Consider the following 17,944-nt stretch of genomic DNA (forward strand, 5'->3'; position numbering starts at 1 on the left):
ACTTCAGAAGAAAACCAGGCATCCAGGGCGAATGTAAGAGCTGCACATAGGCAGGCAGTAATATCGCTGTGCACTTCAGCGCTGGCCCAGCCTGGCTCCTCGGCCTCTTCCCAGCTGCAGAGCCAGGGCCTGGCCAGCTGCCTACACTGTGCTCCTAGGGGAGCAGGATTCTGGATGACACTGTACCATAAAAAAAGAACCCCCTTTATTTATTTTGTTGTTTTGAGACAGTGCCCAGCTATGCAGTTCAAATCGGCCTTGACCTCACCATGTATCTCAGGCTAGCCTGGAACTCACAGGAATCTCAGCTATCTCAAACCTCCTAGTACTGGGATTACAACCCAGGACCATCACACCCAGCTCCACCCTTGAAAAAAAAAACCTGAGATAAATCAATGTTAAAAACTAAATGCTATTTATTTTTAAAAACCCTACATGCTATTATAAAGAAATCAACCAACAAAAACTGGAGAGGCTGTAGGGAGAAAGGAAGTCCTCTCCACTATTGGTAGGAATGTAGACTGGTGCATTGTGGAAGTAAGTGTGGAGGTTCCTCAAAAAACTAGGACTAGAGGTCCCATTTGTCCTAGCTCTTCCTTTTCTGGGTATTTTCCCAGAAGAATTAAACATCATTCCAGGAGTTGGGCTGAGCCACGACCCGGTTCCAGCCTGGCGGACGCTCTCTCTTGCCTGGGGGCCACGCTGCAGCTGCCTAGCGGGAAAAATGAGTTGGGCTGAGCCACAGGACCCCGTTCTAGCCCGGCAGACCGCTCTCTCTGGCCTGGGGGCCATGCCGCAGCTGCCTGCAGGGAAAAGTGAGTTGGGCCGAGCCATGGGACCCCATTCCAGCCTTGCAGACCACCCTCTCTCACCCAGAGGGCACATGGCAGCTGCCCCACCTGAAGGAGGGAATTGGGCCAAGCTGCGGGGAAACTGCTCCGACCTTGCCTGTGACCTTCTTTAGGCCTGGAGAGCACCAGCACTACTGCCACCGCCTGGAGGAGGGAGCAGCCCTGCTGAGGAGGAAGCTTTGCTGCCACAGTGGGGAGCTGTGTAGCCTGAGGAGGCTTTAGGTCTATCTGAGAGGAGCCTGGCAACCTTCTCTTAATCTGGGGGCTTCACTGCCCAAGGAGGGAGCTACACTACCAGAGAAGTGCCAGGAGTCCAGGACATAAGAGACAATTTCCAACATGCCCAGGGGAAGCTTGGAACAACACTTGAAGCTCTGAAATATAGGAAAGTGATGAAATAAAAGACCAAAATGCAATCTCAAACATCCAGCCCATCCCAAGAAAGCCTAGGAGCCATGTACATATAAGAAAATACATGCCATATGCCTGAAATACCTGAAATAATAGTAATCCAAAATAAAGAAGCAACTATGGGAAACCTTAAAGGAATTCAAACTAGAAATAATCTCTCAGGTAAAAGAAGAAATGATAAAAGAAATGAAGGAGATGCTGAACATATCTAAAGAAGACACAGTTAAAAAATTGGAGAATCTAAACAAAAAGATAGAATCCCTGGATGAACAATATAAGAAACAAACAGAATATACAAAGCAGATGCAAAGAGATATACAGGAAATCAAAAATTCCATTGAAAGTTGTAAAAATTGCCTCAGTGAATGTGAAGATAGAATTTCAGACCTCGAAGATAAGATTGCAGCTAGTGAACAGGAAAGGAAAGATCTTTTAAAAATAACAAGAAATCAGGAAATAACAATTCAACACCTGCAAGATGATGCAAAGAGAAACAACATAAGATTGATAGGGATAAATGAAAAAGAAGGGGACAACATAAAGGATGTCAAGAGGATATTTAGAGAAGTAATAGCTGAAAATTTCCCAAAAATGAGATTGGAAACTGATATCAAGATCAATGAAGCATATAGAACTCCAAATTGCCATAACCAAAATAAAACTACACCTAGACATATAATAATCACCATCCCAGAAATCGAATAAAAGAATAGAATATTAAAAAGCTGTCAGAGAAAAAAGACAGATCACCTATAAAGGAAAACCTATCAGAATCACAGCAGACGTCTCAGCACAAACAATAAATTCAAGAAGAACATGGAGTGAAGTATTTCAGATCCTAAAGGAAAATGATTTCCAACCTAGACTGATGTATTCTGAAACACTGTCCTTCAAAATCGATGGAGAAATAAGATACTTCCATGACAAAGAACAGCTGAAGAACTTCATGATCACCAAGCCAACCCTGCAAAGAATACTGAAAGACAGCGTAGATACATTTAGGAAAAAACCACTAAACAAAGCAGACAATTAAACAGAACAGAAAGATAAAGAGGCAACAGCAGAAAGATAACATGTCAACAATAAACCAGTACATATAAGAGTTATAACCATTAATGTAAATGGTCTCAATGCCCCAATTAAAAGAAAAAGACTGGCAGAATGGATCAAGAAACAAAATCCAACCATATGCTGTCTACAAGAAACCCATCTAACCCGAAAGGATACTCACAGACTGAAAGTCAAAGGATAGAAAACAATACTTCATGCAACAGGAACCCCCCCAAAAAGCAGGAGGAGCTATTTTTCTGTTTGCAGACAATGTGAACTTCAAACCAATAATGATCAGAAGGGATAAAGAAGGTCACTACATACCGGTTAGTGGAAAACTTCAAAAGGAAAAGATAATTAGCTTAAATATATATGCACCAAATTCCAGAGCACCCAGTCATATAAAACAAGCATTAACAGAAATGAAAAACCAAATTAGCAATAATACAATTATAATAGGAGATCTTAACACACCATTGACACCAATGGATAGATCAACCAGACAGAAAATCAGCAAAGAAATAAAAGAACTGAATCGCACCTGTGAACAAATGGAATTGATAGACATATACAGAGTATTCTACCCAACAACAACAGAATACACATTCTTCTCAGTAGTACATGGGTCACTCTCTAAAATAGACCATATATGGATTCACAGAACATATTGAAATAAATGCAAAAAGGTTGAAATTATCCCTTGCATGCTTTCAGACCATAGCACTATGAAATTAGAAATTAATGATAAAAGATACTGCAAAAATCCCACAAACACATGGAAAATGAATAACATACTCTTGAGTAATCAGTGAGTCACAGAGGAAATTAAAGAAGAAATTAAACAATACCTACAAACAAATGAAAACACAAAACTTACCGGAATCTGTGGGATGCAATGAAAGTTGTCCTCAGAGGAAAATTTATTGCACCAAGTTCCCATATCAGGAAAACAGAACGAATACAAATAAATAACCTGATGTTACACCTCAAACATCTAGAAAAAGAAGAGCAAGTCAAGCCCAAAGCCAAAAGAAGAGAGGAAATTATAAAACTCAGAGCAGAAATCAATGCAATAGAGACTAAGAAAACAATCCAAAAAATCAATGAATCAAAGAGTTGGTTCTTTGAAAGAATAAATAAAATTGATAAGCCCCTAGCCAACCTTATTTTTAAAAAGGGAAGAAAAAGCTCAAATTCATGCAATAAGGAATGAAAAAGGCGAAATCATTACAGACCCTATAGAAATACAGAAGATCGTCAACACCTATTTCGAAAACCCCTACTCTCAAAGGTTTAATAACACAGAGGAAATGGACAGATTCCTAGAAGCATACGAAGTACCAAAGCTAGGTCATGAAGATGTAAAATTACTGAATAACCCAATTTCTATTAATGAAATCAAAAACATAATTAAGTCCTTATCTACAAAGAAGAGCCCAGGCCCAGACGGATTCACTGCAGAATTCTACAAGAAATACAAAGAAGACCTAATGCCAACACTCCTCAAACTCTTCAATGAAATTGAAAGGGAAGCAATCCTTCCTAAGTCATTCCTGGAAGCAAATATTACTCTAGTACCAAAACCTGAGAAAGACCCAACTAAAAAAGAGAACTATAGACCGATCTCCCTAATGAACACAGATGCAAAAATCCTCAATAAAATATTGGCAAATAGGATGCAGCAAATCATCAAGAAGATCATACACCATGACCAAGTGGGATTCATCCCAGGCATGCAGGGATGGTTCAACATACATAAGTCAATAAATGTAATCCACCATATCAATAGAGCCAAAAGTAAGAATCACATGATCATTTCTACAGATGCAGAAAAAGCTTTTGATAAGGTACAACATACATTTATGATAAGAGCCTTGCAGAAAATTGGAATAGATGGTCTTTACCTCAATATAATAAAGGCCATCTATGACAAACCAACAGCCAGCATCATACTAAATGGCCAAAAATTGAAGGCCTTTACTTTAAAATCAGGCACAAGACAAGGATGTCCCTGTCACTGCTCCTATTTAATATAGTACTGGAAATACTAGCCAGAGCAATTAGGCAAGAGAGAGAAATAAAAGGTGTAAAGATAGGAAAAGAAGAAGTTAAATTATCATTATTTGCAGATGACATGATACTCTACATAGAAGACCCCCAAAACTCAATTGAAAGACTCCTAGATATAATAAATAAATTCAGCAATGTGGCTAGATACAACATCAATACTCAAAAATCAATAGCATTCCTATACATTAACAACAAAATCACAGAGAGAGAAATAAGAGAAGCCACACCCTTCACACTAGCAACCAAAAAAATGAAATATTTAGGAATTACTCTCACGAAAGAAGTGAAAGACCTACACAGGGAAAATTACAATACACTGAAAAATGAAATTGAAGATGATCTCAGAAAATGGAGACATCCCTTGCTCATGGATACAAAGAATAAATATTGTGAAAATGGCCATTCTCCCCAAACTGTTACACAGATTCAATACAGTCCCGATAAAAATACCATCAACATACCTCATAGATCTCAAAAAATCACTCCTAAAATTCATCTGGAGCAAGAAGAGACCTAGAATAGCAAGGACAGTTCTAAGCAGCAAAGGCAAGGCAGGAGGCATCACAATCCCCAACTTGAAGTTATACTACAAAGCAACAGTAGTAAAATCAACATGGTACTGGAACCAAAACAGAGCCAAAGATCAGTGGAATAGATTAGAAGATACAACCACAACTACAAACACACTCAACCACCTTATCTTTGATAAAGGGGCCAAACATGTTCACTGGAAGAATGAATAAATAAATGGTGTTGGAAAAACTGGCTCTCCATATGCCGAAAACTAAAACTAGACCCATGCCTATCACCATGTACTAAAATAAAATCTAAATGGATCAAAAATCTAAATATTAAAACAGAAACATTAAATATATTGGAAGACAAATTGGGTAAAAACCTTGAAGACATAGGGGTAGGTAGAGAATTCATGAACAGGAATCAAACTGCATGGGAAATACTTCCCAGAGTCAATAAATGGGATCACCTCTTATTAAAAAGTTTCTGCACGTCAAAAGAAATCTCCAGCACAGTGAAAAGAAAACCCACAAACTGGGAAAAAATCTTAGTGAACTTTCCCTCAGACAAAGGACTTCTGTCTAAAACATATAAAGAATTTTAAAAAATCAGACCCTCAAAATTCAAAGACCCCATCCAAAAATGGGCATCTGAGATGAATACACAATCCTCAGATGAAGAAATACAAATGGCAAATAAATACATGAAATCATCATTAGTAATTAGAGAAATGCAAATTAAAACCACACTGAGATTTCATCTCACTCCTGAAAGAATGGCCAAGGTCAAGAAAACCAACAACAAATGCTGGAGAGGCTTCGGGGAAAAAGGAACTCTCCTACACTGTTGGTGGGAGTGTAGACTAGTGCAACCACTGTGGAGGTCAGTCTGGAGATTTCTCAGAAAGCTGAGATTGGAGGCCCCATTTGACCCAGCTATTCCACTTCTAGGCATATTCCCAGAAGAACTGAAAGCATCATGCCACAGTGATATATGTGCACCCATGTTTATAGCAGCACAATTTGTAATAGCCAGAACTTGGAAACAACCTAAGTGTCCATCTACTGAGGAATGGATAAAAAAGTTGTGGTATTTTTATACAATGGAGTATGCCTCAACTATAAAGAATGATCACATTGAGATATTTATAAATAAGTGGATGCAGCTTGAGACCATACTCATAAGTGAAATAAATCAAACTCACATGTATAAATACCAAATAGTTCCCCTAGTGTAAGAAATGATAAGAATACATAAAAGTACGTGGTAATCATGATTCCCAGTCATATTGGTTTGAAGCCATATAATGTTTTCACTCATTAATTGGAATAGTTTTAATCTGGGTAGTTCGATTTTATTGTCTGTGATAGTACGAATAGCTATTTTGAAGAAAACAAGACATCATAATAGCTAGTGCTGATTTAATATCTGGCTCTCCATATGCCGAAAAACTTCTTGTTTTGAAGTCCCATCAAGCTGTTGTTCGTCTGTTTCCATTGCTTTTAACATGCTGTATCTTATTATATTTTACTATATGCTATAGTATAAACAAAATTTTTTATAGGCAAAGAGATATTATAGAAACCGTTGTTCGTTTTCTGTTAGCTGGTTCTAAATACCCTGTAATTCTTTCATTCTTTTGAATGGCTTTACACTGTCTTGATATGCTTGAAGCTATAGTATATGAAGTTATACTCAAATAATTCAAGGAAAGAGACACTACAGTGACTACTATTATGTCAGGTTATCTGGTGGTGAAACACAATGGTGCTTAAATTGTTCAGTCCTGACCTGTGTTGTTCTGTTACTATGTCCTCTTTTATCTCAATCTCCCCATTTTTAAATTTTTTTAAAAAAATTAATTTATTTTTTTCTTATTTTTTTTATTAAGGGAAAACTAAATTAAAAAATAGCGGGATATATTATAGTAACTTTTTTGTTTTCCTATCAACCTGATTTGAATCCCAGTATTGCTCTCCCCATCTTGTTCTGATTGATTTTACTATATTCTGTTTTGTTTGATAGTATCAAGTTTGAGGGTATAGGCAACCACTTTGAAGGCAGTTAGATTTACTATGATGCCCATTATAGTTTGACTATTATCTTCTTTTGAAGTCTTGTAAGGTCTCCAATGTAGGTTTTTTTGGTCTTGTTCTGCCCTGTTTTGTTCAATTCTATTATACCTGATGATATAGGCAACTCTTTATAAGATATCAAGAGGCATAATGGTAACCATTGTTGATCACGTGGTATTCTGTTTTTGCATCATGTACTATGTCCATCCTTCTGTTCTAACTGACTGTTTTGCTTTGTCACATTTGGGGTTTTTTTTTCTCTTCAGAAAAAAAAGTTATAGGAACAGTGGGAGTAATAAAACCCAAAAAGTGTAATTGTTATTGTAAAAAAGAGAGGAAAAGAAAGTGGTCTAAAGGATATAACTGCATGTATATATAAGTGTGTAGGATAAAAAGCCATATTACTTAGTTTTCATTGGATCATTGAACAGAACTGTCTGCAATCTCACTGTAGGAACGTCTACTTTGTATGCTTTCATTTTGTAATTTGACAATTACAAAATTGTAAGATGACAATATGTAATCTATTAACTAGTGATTTCTTACTGTATATTTTTTTTCTTGCAATTCTGTGTGACTTGTACCCTTTTACTGCTTTGGTTTTTTTTCTCTTTAAATTAAAAAAAACATCATACCATAAGGATAGATGAGCACCCATATTTATAGCAGCACAATTTGTAATAGCTAAATCTTAGAAACAACTCAAATACCTATCAACCAAGGCATGGATACACACGATGTGGTTTTTAAATATACAATGGAATATGATCCAGTCATTAAAAAGATAAACTGGAGATTTTTATAGGTAAACAGATACAACTCAAATCCATACTCACAACTGAAATAAATCAGACTCCTGTGCAAGCATCATATTGTCTCCCTGGTTTGAGAAGCTGAAAGAGTAAATAAGATGTTATAAATGTACACCCAAAGCTTTCTCTTCCTTTTCAAGCCTTTTGGATTTTCAGAGACTGTTTTCTTCAAATGTTTCACCTTAAAATGTTTCTTGAAATCTTTAATTTCTCTGTAATATTGTCTAGTTTTCTATATAGCAGTCTTGTAAATTTTGTGGTGAGATTTATCATTATTGTGTATTTTATAATTAATATGACCACACAGTTGTTTTTTGGGGGTAGAGTACTGGAAATTGAGCTCAGGACTTCATGCTCACCAGGCACTATTTTATATTTTAATACTCTTGTAACTTATATGTTCTGTTTTTGTATGTCACCATAAAGTGGAAGTATAGTTGCTTTTAAAGAAACATTAAAAAAAAATCCAGGGTGCAGCTCCATGGCAGAGCACTTGCCTAACACGCACAAGATCCTGGATACTGTTATACTAAGATGCTAAAAAATTAAAATAATTGATTAAAAGACAATTAGCAAAAATAGTTAGTTAAAAAGATAGTTATTAGCAGTATTGTCATTCTGTACTGAGCTCATTACCCTAGTAACCAAGCACCAACCACATAGCTATAGATTAACTGGAACGTCATTATGCTGTTCTGTATGGGTCACCCCCCCAAGTAACCTGTGGGCTGTGTCAACTTTTGTTCCCCTTGTAAGAGACAAACGATGCTGTGTCAACCATTGTTCCCTTTACGAGAGACAAATATTCCTAAAATTGGCAGACCAAGGGCTATGAATTGGCTAACCCTCCACTGTGAAATGCCTCTTACGTCAAGCAAAGGGGAACAAAGGCCCACCTTGTTTCTGTTTCTCATCACTGTGTACTTAATGATCAATGAGCTAACCATAAATAAACTATAAAAATCAGTCAAAATTCTAACTCAGTTGCACAGCTCTGGAAATTCCATCTGCACTGTGTCAGGCCTCGCTAAAATAAAAGTGCTTCTTTTAAAAAGACGTCTTGGCCCATTTATCATCTCGGGGGTCTTGCCCCATTTTTCATCATGGGGCCTTGTTTTTTGGGTGGGTTACAACAGATGCAACCCCAATATCACTCACACACAGAATGGAAGGGTGGAGATGGGGGTGGTGGTGAGGACAGTAGCAATATAATGTGCACAGTAGGATTTTACTTAGAGGAAGGACACCAAAATGGGAACTGGACAAGTACCTAGCACTTCCCTGGGGCTTTTAACTCCTGTTCTTTTTTGAGTGTGGCAAGGTTTTGTAAAGGTGGGAAACGGAGTCTCCAGGGACCATGGAAGATTAGAAGGGTAAAAACTGCCAGGCACAATGGTGTACATGTATCATCTCAGCATTCTGGGAGGCTGAGGCAGGAGGACCTCAAGTTTGAGCCCAGCTTAGATAACAGTAATTAGTGAGATCTTGTCTCAAAATTTTTTTTACAAAAGAGCTGGATATGTAGTTCAATGCAGAGGCCCTGGGTTCAATATCTAACAAACAAAAACAAATAAAATAAACCCAGCATTAGTTTGCCTATGGAAGAAAACAAAAACCAATCTACTGTCCTGACAGCAGTCTGGGGACACTGTCACCTGTATGCCCATAGGGCTTTCAAATTTTTTATTTAAAAAAATTTTTTCTTTTGAGACAGCATCCTCTGTGTCATCCAGACTACCCTTAAACTCACTGTGCACCACAGGCTGGCCTCGAACTGACAGTGATCTTCCTGCCTCAGCTTCCAAAGTATTGGTATTACAGGCACGCACCATCACACCCAGCCCCTTGGGACTCCTTATATCCACACCATGGCTGTCCAAGGCCAGATGAGTGACACTGACAGCATTTACTCCGGGCCAGGCGTGGTGCATGGCGATTCATAGACATTATTGTAGTTGGCTCCCACCTCAATACCAGGATGCAGTTGCTAATTACTTCTCCACATGAGGAAGCAGAGGCATTGGGAGGCTAATCAATGTGCTGAATGAAGGTCATAGGCCTCTCACATGGGGCAGAGCATGGCATTTCACCCAGGGCCATGGGATACTTCCATGAGTTCCTGCAGCTGCTTCTTTCGGAAAGGAGTCGCCTCACTGCTTTTTCGCAGGTTACACTCCCAGCCCCATCTATTAACAACCATCTATCATCTCCCGGTCATCACCTGGGAGCTCTGGCGCCGTGCCGCCTGGCACAGGTGCGGACGGAGCGCCTGCCTTCAGTGGCGGCCCTGTCTTGCATCCTCTGTGCCTGCACCATGTACGAGGCTCTAGGACTTGGGCCACAGACATAAACATCTTCACCCTTTTGCATCTCTTCCCTCCATCTCCTGGACCACCTCCCCTTTGAGAAAGATCTAGCTCCCCATTTCCCATCATCTATCTTTCATTTTGCTCCTTATTTATACCCTGTGTTTCTCATGCAAGAGAAACTGTGATATTAAGCTCTCATGTCCGGCTACTCCACTCAGTGCTGCAGTCCCCATTGTTGCTGTCTGGAGCAGGGCCTTAGCTGGATAAAAGTTCACACGCACAGAGGCGACTGCCAGCACCGCGACTGCAGAGCACTCCAGTGCTCGGGATGAGCAGACACAGAGCCCAGTTCCTGCCTCCCCCAACCCCGGGCTCCCTGTGCACCCGGTCTGGGACCTCACAATCCCCAAATCCCTGCACCCCTGGGATCCTATGGAATTTGATGTTCGTTCAGTGGTACCTGTAGCAATTTCAGTATTAGAATAACACAAGCTGGACAAGCTTCTCTCTCTCTCTCTCTCTCTCTCTCTCTTTCTAAGACTTCATCTCTGCACCTTAAATTGTGAGGACAAAACAATACAGTCATAGGTAGAATGCACAGGACAGCTAACACTACACAAATATCAGCTATAATAATATACTGTCAGCTAAATAACTGATTTAGAAACATCATTGACTGCCACCCATGTGGAGTGGGAGCAAGGTGGCTGGGCAGGCTGGAGGATGTCCTGGCCAGCCAGCCAGTTTGTGTCCCAATGTGTGAGGTCACCCTGCAGGTGGCTGGCCCTGCATTGAGCACTAAGGAACCACTGCTCTTCCCATGCAGGTTGTGGGTAACCCCACAGCGCCTCTTCACCAGCTGTACAAATCTGCGTCTCCATTAGGCTTCATGGATGCAGTCACAAGACCTCCAGCTCCTCTCTGCAATTCTAAGCCTGGAAGCTACAGAGACAGGACAGAAGCCAAAACGTCAGGAAGCCGGAGTCGGGGCAGCCCTGATTTGCGAATGGGGTTCCTCCACCTCCCCATGCTGGCTGCACCCCGAGATCGAGACAGCTCTGAACTCATTCACCTTGAGCTCAGGGCTTCACAGATGCTGTCCTTCCAGTCCTCCAAGGTGACACCTGGCCCTCCTCCTCCTCCTCCTCACCTGGCTCCAGCTCCCCACTCCTCCAGGAAGCCAGGGGAGCCCCAGAATAAATGCCCAGTTCCCCTGCTCATTAGCAGCTCTGTCTCCAAACCACCAGCTCCAAGAACACAGGGCATAGCTGGTTTTCTGGTCTCCTGTTGTGTCTCTGGCTTAGTGCCCAGACTGGGCACACAGCAGGTCCCTGATAGCACCTGTTCCATGCAGGTGAGAACATCTCTCAGAGCCTCAGAAATTGAGGGACTCAGTCCCAGCCTCATGGAATCCCGGAACAAACTGACAACTGTGGGGCGCAGCAGGTACTTGGCGACACCTCCCCGCTACCCCCCACTCCTTTGGGTCAAGGAAGAGTGAGAAGCAGGCATGTGGCTCATCAAGGACAGCTTAGAGCTTTCTCAGGCAATTCCATGGGGATGGACAGAAGGCCTGGGATTGGGACAGCAGCCAGTCTTCCCAGCTCAAGCTACAGATTTAAAGCAACCAGATCAGATCCCAGCAGGCTGTTGAAGGATGCATGCAAAATGATTCTAGAGCCTACACCACAGTAGAAGAGCTGATGCGTTTCCAGACACATCTCGAAGCCACAGAAAGCAACACAGAGGCATTTGGTAACAAAACAGACAAACAGATAATGAAACAGAGCCAGAAACCCGAGACTGATCCACATAAATATGCTGAAGGAATCAGAAGCAAAGTAGGAAAGTCAGCACAACAGAGAAAAGACATTCCTTTTAACACCAGGCGCAGGAACAAAATCTACGTACACAGAAGTGATACTGCCGCAGACCTTCCACCCTTCCCATGAATGAACTCACAGCAAATCACAGACCTGCATATGAAATGCAAAACTGTAAAACTCCTCAAAGAGGGCACAGGAGGAAACCTCAGTTACCTTGGTTTCATGATGACTTTCCAGGTAGTACATCAAAGACTTGATCCAGGGAAGGAAGAGCTGATCAGCGGAGTCCCTCAAAGTTAAACATTTCTGAGCTGGTGTGGTGGTGCATGCCTATCTACAAGGCAGGGACATCGGGAGGCACAGGGCGGACTGCAGTCTTTCCTGTGTTCCTCAGGGTGCCTGGGCTGGGTTGCAGTGGCTGCCAGTGAACTACAGAGTGGGCAGTGCTGAGCTGGAAACTGAGTCCTGCCCCTCCCTGGAACGCATGCGGTCACAGTCACTGTCCTTTGTGTTGTTGACTTCTGGAAACAACCACGTTTGGAAAATGCTGCATCTGACAGGCTACACAGCCGCAATTCGTCACAGGACTTTCAGTTTCTCTGGATGCTGTGGCAACGCTGTGGCTTGTGTCTTATTCCTGTGAAGGTAGCAGGAGATATTTGAACCTCTTGAGGACCCGACTGTGTCCCATGATCACAAGGTTAAAGCAGGGACACAGTGCTGGCCGCTTGCCCAGGTCTTTGTTCTGTCTGTTCCCAGCCCCCACTTCCTCCTTTTGCTTCACAAGCCCTCTTCTTGGAACTGCGGATGAGGGGCACTAGACATGGAAGGAGGGAAGTCAGGGTGGAGACGAAGTCCATGGTACGCTTCACTGTCTTTCTCCCAGGGGTGCTAGGGATGGAGCCCACTGAACTGCACTCCAGCCCAGGCAGGAACAGCTTTGTGGGGAGAGAGCAGAGTCCTTTGCCAAGGATCCTGCAGGCCCGGAAAAACAGGAACCCCACCCCTCACCATACAGGGCACAGAGTTCAAAACACCCCAATGCCGCTATGGCATCACTTCGTGGTCTGCAGGCCCTTTTCAACATTCCTGTGCTGTCCTCAAACTTCTTCTGCTGCACGGTTGCTTCTTCAGTGCCTGGCAGCCCTGCCAGGCTGTGGGCTTCCTGCAGGAAGGACCTAGATGTTTGCGCACCTCTGTAATTTCAAGGGCTGCTACACTGCCCAACATAGAGAGGCAACAATGCTTTCCCATATGTCCGCCAGAAAAGGGCTCCCCAAAGTCTTTCATAGGATAGGATGCTCTATAGATCACTCTGTCTTGAAAAAAACGACTGCCTGGGCACAGGAAGGCTGAGGAACTCCAGGAACCCATGTAAGCAAAGGTGGCATTAACCTAGGCTACAGGGACAAATGTGCACAGATTCTGGTGGCCAACTCTCCAGGCAGGAAGAAGGCTGAGGATGCTACTCAAAGGCATATTCTGCAGGGGTCTCGTTGGCAGTGCCCCAGCAGATGTGGGACTGCTGCGGACTGAGGGTTACTTTCCGCTGATCCCATCACAGAATGCAGCCCTTCCTGGGGATCCACCATGCACACCTGAGGGGACCCTCATCAGGCAAGGCACAGGGAGACCCTAGCCCTAGCCCATACCTCAGCTGCGGGCCGGGGCCAGATTCTGAGGCAGGGAACTCTGATAAATAGTGCCCAGAATCCTGGTTCCCAAAATTCAGATCTAACAGATGGGCACAGTTTTAAGTTATGAAAACACAAAAGACACAGGATTATCTAGGAAAGGTGGGGGACTCTGCTAACAGTCTCAGTGCTGGTTTGGATGACTAGCTTGGTTACTCAACAATCAATAAAAAATAGGCAATATAGTGCAAGATAGGCATGGTGACAAACACCTGCAAACCCAGCACTCGGTGGGGGTGCGGAGGCAGGAAGACTGATATAAGTTCAAGGCCAGCCTGAGCTACATTGTGAGATCCTATTGAAAGAAAGAAAGAAAGAAAGAGACAGAGACAGAGAAAGGAAGAAAGGTGATTAGTGATCCCTTGGCATTGAGACTGTCCAGGCCAGGCTGGATGTTGCTGCGGATGACCGCTAAGAGTCACCTTACAGCACACTGCCACACCATGCGGTCCCAGGACACACACGGAACAGATTCAGAGTGTGGGAAGGCCTGTTGCTGTCTGCAGATGGGGCTCTAATCCCAGCAGGGCAGGGTGGGGGGAACCAAGCAGCCTGCAGCTCTGCCACAGGGACCCCTGCCCCAGGGTGGGGGTGCCCTGAAGCATACACAGGGGACACTGTTGGCAGTGGTGTCTCGCAACACTGCAGCAGGGAGGCATCCTGACCTACCACCAGCAGCTGCGTGCTGCCAGCCTCCAGTTATCTGGGTCCATCTGCACCTGACCTGTGCCCTTGGCATTCAACATCCCTTTACTCTGCAGCATGGGGAAAGTGTGGCCCCAGCTAGCATCTGCAGAGCACCAGTTTTATTTGAGGAGTCCAAATCTAGGACCAGAGACACAGAGGCTTCCTGTCAGAATGAATGGTGGATCTTAGCCAGGGTGCAGCTCAGTGATGAGCACTGGCAGCCACACACAAGGCCTTGGGTCCCACTCCTGCACTGCAGGCTGCGCTGCACAACTCACCAGAGCACCCCAACACTCTGAGCCCAAGGCCGGAAGGAGCAATGCCTGGCCGGTTGGGAGTCACAGGGGTGGGACAGGAGAAGTGGGGGCTGAGCCCACCTGGAGCTGAATCAAGGTCTGCCAGGGCAGTGAAGGAAGTGATCTGGTAGGTGCCGGAAGTCAACAAGGAGCTCAGGGGCATTTGCCAGCTTTGGGCAAATTCCTTCTGTGGGAATCCAGAGAAAGGACCAGAGGGCCAAGAGACATGCACAGGCAGAGGCAGGTGGCCATGGAGGAGCCTTGCAGAGGGCAAATGGACGGCGAGGAAGGTGTGTGACGGGACAGCCTGCTACTAGTAAGGGTGTGGCTGGCAAGGCGGGGACGACCACAGATGTAGCTCACCCAGGAAGAACTGCAGAAAGGCCACACTGTGTACCGAGTTGAAGGGTAGTGTCCAGGAGGTGGTTGGGCCCAGCAGATGTGGGCAGATGTGGAAGCCATCTGAGTGAGTAGCTAAGGAGAACACAGCAGGCTGGGGCTGCTGTCACACTGAGAGGTTACAATGGCCTGAAACAGAGAAAAAGACCTAGAAACTCAGAGGAATTGAGAAGCTATGAGGCTGAAACAGGCTGCACTTAGCCCTCGGGTCTGAGGGGCACAGAATAGTGACCCAGTTTCCAGTCGGGCATGGTGGCAGAGGCTGCTGTGGTCTGTCGAGTGGGTAGCAGCTCTGGGGACAGGGTGATGTACTGGGCCCTCCCTAGAGCAGACCCCAAGGCCCAGGTTTGGGGGAGGTGAGTGTGGGTGGGAGTGGGGCCAGGGAGTGACAGACATGGGAACCACACTGTAAGCAGCCCAGCCAAAAAGAGAAAAGAAAAAAATAAAGGAAGTGACTGGTGAGAGGAGAAGGTCCCTCTGTGCCCTCAGGGGAGACTCTGGGTGGCCAAAGTACTCGACCCTGGAGCAGCCAGCAGCACCGGGTTGGGGCTGCAAAGCATGAAGGCTCTAGGAAGACATGTGAGCACTTGGCCAGCAGCCCGGTGCCATCCACGGCCAAGCCATGGAGCCCGCTGAGGCCCAGCAAGGCCACACCAGGCTGCTGCACCAACTCAGGGGTGCGATAGCCAGCATGGAAGGTCACAAGGCAGGCAGGGAGACAGGCAGACAGGCAGACAGCCAGACAGACAGGCAGGCAGACAGGAAGGCAGAGACATGGCTAAATATGGCCATACTGGACGGCACCACGGCCTTGGAGCACCGCCAGCACTGCCTGCCCAGCCCGTGTAGAGCCGTCCTTAGGGACCAGTGTTGGGATCTGGGTTTGACTCACAAGAAACAAGTGGAATCTGAACATTTCCAGAGGACAGCAGCACCAGTGAGGGTGCCAGTTCTAAGCAACCACTTGTGATAGCGTTTGGCTCTGTTTCATTCAGGCAATGGCTTGGGATCTGATCGCGCTCTGTCTTTTTTAACTCCCATTATCTCAAAAATCACCTCTCCACTTCTGCCAGTTTCCACAGACACTGCCATTCTGGTTGTGTACTTGGCAGGCATTATGGTTACGTAAATTATGAGTTTTTGTCAGTCCATGTTTACATTCCTTGTACATCACACATCCCACTTCCCTCTCTCTCCCTCCCTCTCTTGGTCCCCTTCCCTATTGAGAAAGATCTATCTCACCAGGTGTGGTGGTGCATGCCTGTAATCCCACCACTTGGAAGGCTGAGGCAGGAGGATCACCAAGAATGTGCTCTCGACACATCCCCAGCCCTCAGACCTCACACATCCCCATCTTCAACACTTCCAGTGTCGATATGTTCTGCAAACACACCACTAAGTATGTGCCATTTTGTTACAGAAGCCAGGAGAGACTAAGATGCCTACTTTAAAAAAGACAGAATCTCAGCACAATGCAGAATAATTACTAATATAATATTAAAAGTTTCCCACCTTTTACTAGCTTCCTTTTGCCAAGTGAATCAGAAAATTTTTGTTTTATAGTTTTGTTTGAGACAGAGTCTCGTATAGTTTGGGCTGGTCTTGAACTCAGTCTGTGGCCCAGGTTGCCTTGAATTGATGGTGATCCTAACTTCCTCAGCTTCCAAAGAGCTGCAATTACAGGTGTGTGCCAGCACATCTGTGTGCAAACGGTCATTTTTTCACTTATGCTACTCAGCCTTGCGGGGGACGGGGGATCCAGCTTGTAGAGCCACCCAGGCACCAGGCAGGGGAAGCACCTGGTCCATGCCTCAGGGCAGAGCAGGCAAGGGGGCCTCATGTACCATCTGGCTGCTCTGGGGCTGTGGTCTGAGCTCGGGTCCCTGCCTCACCAGCTGCCAGACCAGGTCATGGAGGGGCACTGGGCAGCAACTCTTCTTGACCTCGAGTTCCCACCAGTGTCTGCACCACACCTGGTACTTTGGAGTCCTTTAGTGACGGGCCAGATGCCAGAGGGGTGAAGACATGAAGGCCCAAGGACAGTTCCCCAGATGATGTCATGATTGCATGGCCAGAAGAGTTTTCTTTCTCTCTCTTTTTAAAAAATCTTTAAGCAGCCATCTGTTGGTTAGCCTGCAGTGTATCCTCAGAATGAATATTTCAGAAGCTTGGTGGACAATGTTTGTCTGGAGAAAGGTGCACAGGACCCTGAGTCACCCCAGGAAACCCCAGGGAATGGCCAGGATGCAAGATCACACTTAGAAGAAGAAGATAGGGGGGCTGGCAAGGACAAGATGCTGGAACCCTGGGGATGCCGGTGGCTCCTCTGCAGCCTCCCTATCCTGAGTCACAGCAGGTGGGCCAAGCTCGTGGTCATGGAGACCGAGGCAGAGTCACCGGGCAAGGGCAGACGTGTTCTGCACGTCCATCACAGAGACATGAGTCACCATGGCCCACACATTTGCCCTGAACAACTCCTGAGAGACAAGATTCTGATCCCCGAGAGGTGGAGGAAGGGCCTGGGAGGGAGCCTACCACAGCAGGGAGCACTTGTGCCACCTTCTCCCAGCTGAGCTCCTGTCATGGCTGGCACTCACTGTTAGTCACTCAACAAATACCAAGGGTGGCCCTGAGGGAAGGGAAGAGCCAGGCCAGGAAAAGGGCAGAGGACCAAGCTGCAGCCTGATTTGAGAACAGGAAATGTGGCTGAGCCGAGTCACAGGACAGCTGGAGTGTCCCTGCTCCAAACACTCAGAAGCAGGTGTGATTCCTATTTCAGGCTTTAGTGGACGCTGCACTATCTGCAGATACCACTGAACTAGCTCAAGGCTGGGGCCCACAGTTCAACCAACAGCCGTTTACGTTTGTTACACACCATGTTCTCATAACCTGCAGCTCAGTTTTGTTTGGTGTTTCTGCAGTGCTGGGGTTGGGACCTGAGGCCTCAC

At 44.9% G+C, this 17,944-nt stretch overlaps 2 protein-coding genes across 9 annotated transcripts in view; both read right to left on the reverse strand.

Annotated features, from left to right (window-relative positions):
* Atg7 (autophagy related 7) overlaps nt 1–17,944 on the reverse strand; it is a 298,368-nt gene that overhangs the window by 262,378 nt on the left and 18,046 nt on the right. The gene's annotated exons all lie outside the window — the stretch shown is intronic.
* Hrh1 (histamine receptor H1) overlaps nt 1–17,944 on the reverse strand; it is a 57,078-nt gene that overhangs the window by 21,086 nt on the left and 18,048 nt on the right. For 2 of the 8 annotated variants that reach the window (XM_063238006.1, XM_063238003.1), the window contains exons 2-3: nt 12,134–12,557; nt 7,810–7,866 (exon numbers count right to left, since the gene is read on the reverse strand). The exons of 2 other annotated variants lie outside the window; for them this stretch is intronic. The gene's annotated coding sequence lies outside the window, so the exon portion shown is untranslated. The remainder of the gene's footprint in view (nt 1–7,809; nt 7,867–12,133; nt 12,558–17,944) is intronic. 4 more of the 8 variants (XM_013144503.2, XM_063238004.1, XM_063238007.1 and 1 more) reach the window with 2 other exon arrangements.

The sequence above is a fragment of the Cavia porcellus genome, unplaced genomic scaffold (genome assembly GCF_034190915.1).
Source record: "Cavia porcellus strain 051 isolate PalLab524CR breed Dunkin Hartley unplaced genomic scaffold, mCavPor4.1 scaffold_27, whole genome shotgun sequence".
Taxonomy (NCBI): domain Eukaryota; kingdom Metazoa; phylum Chordata; class Mammalia; order Rodentia; family Caviidae; genus Cavia; species Cavia porcellus.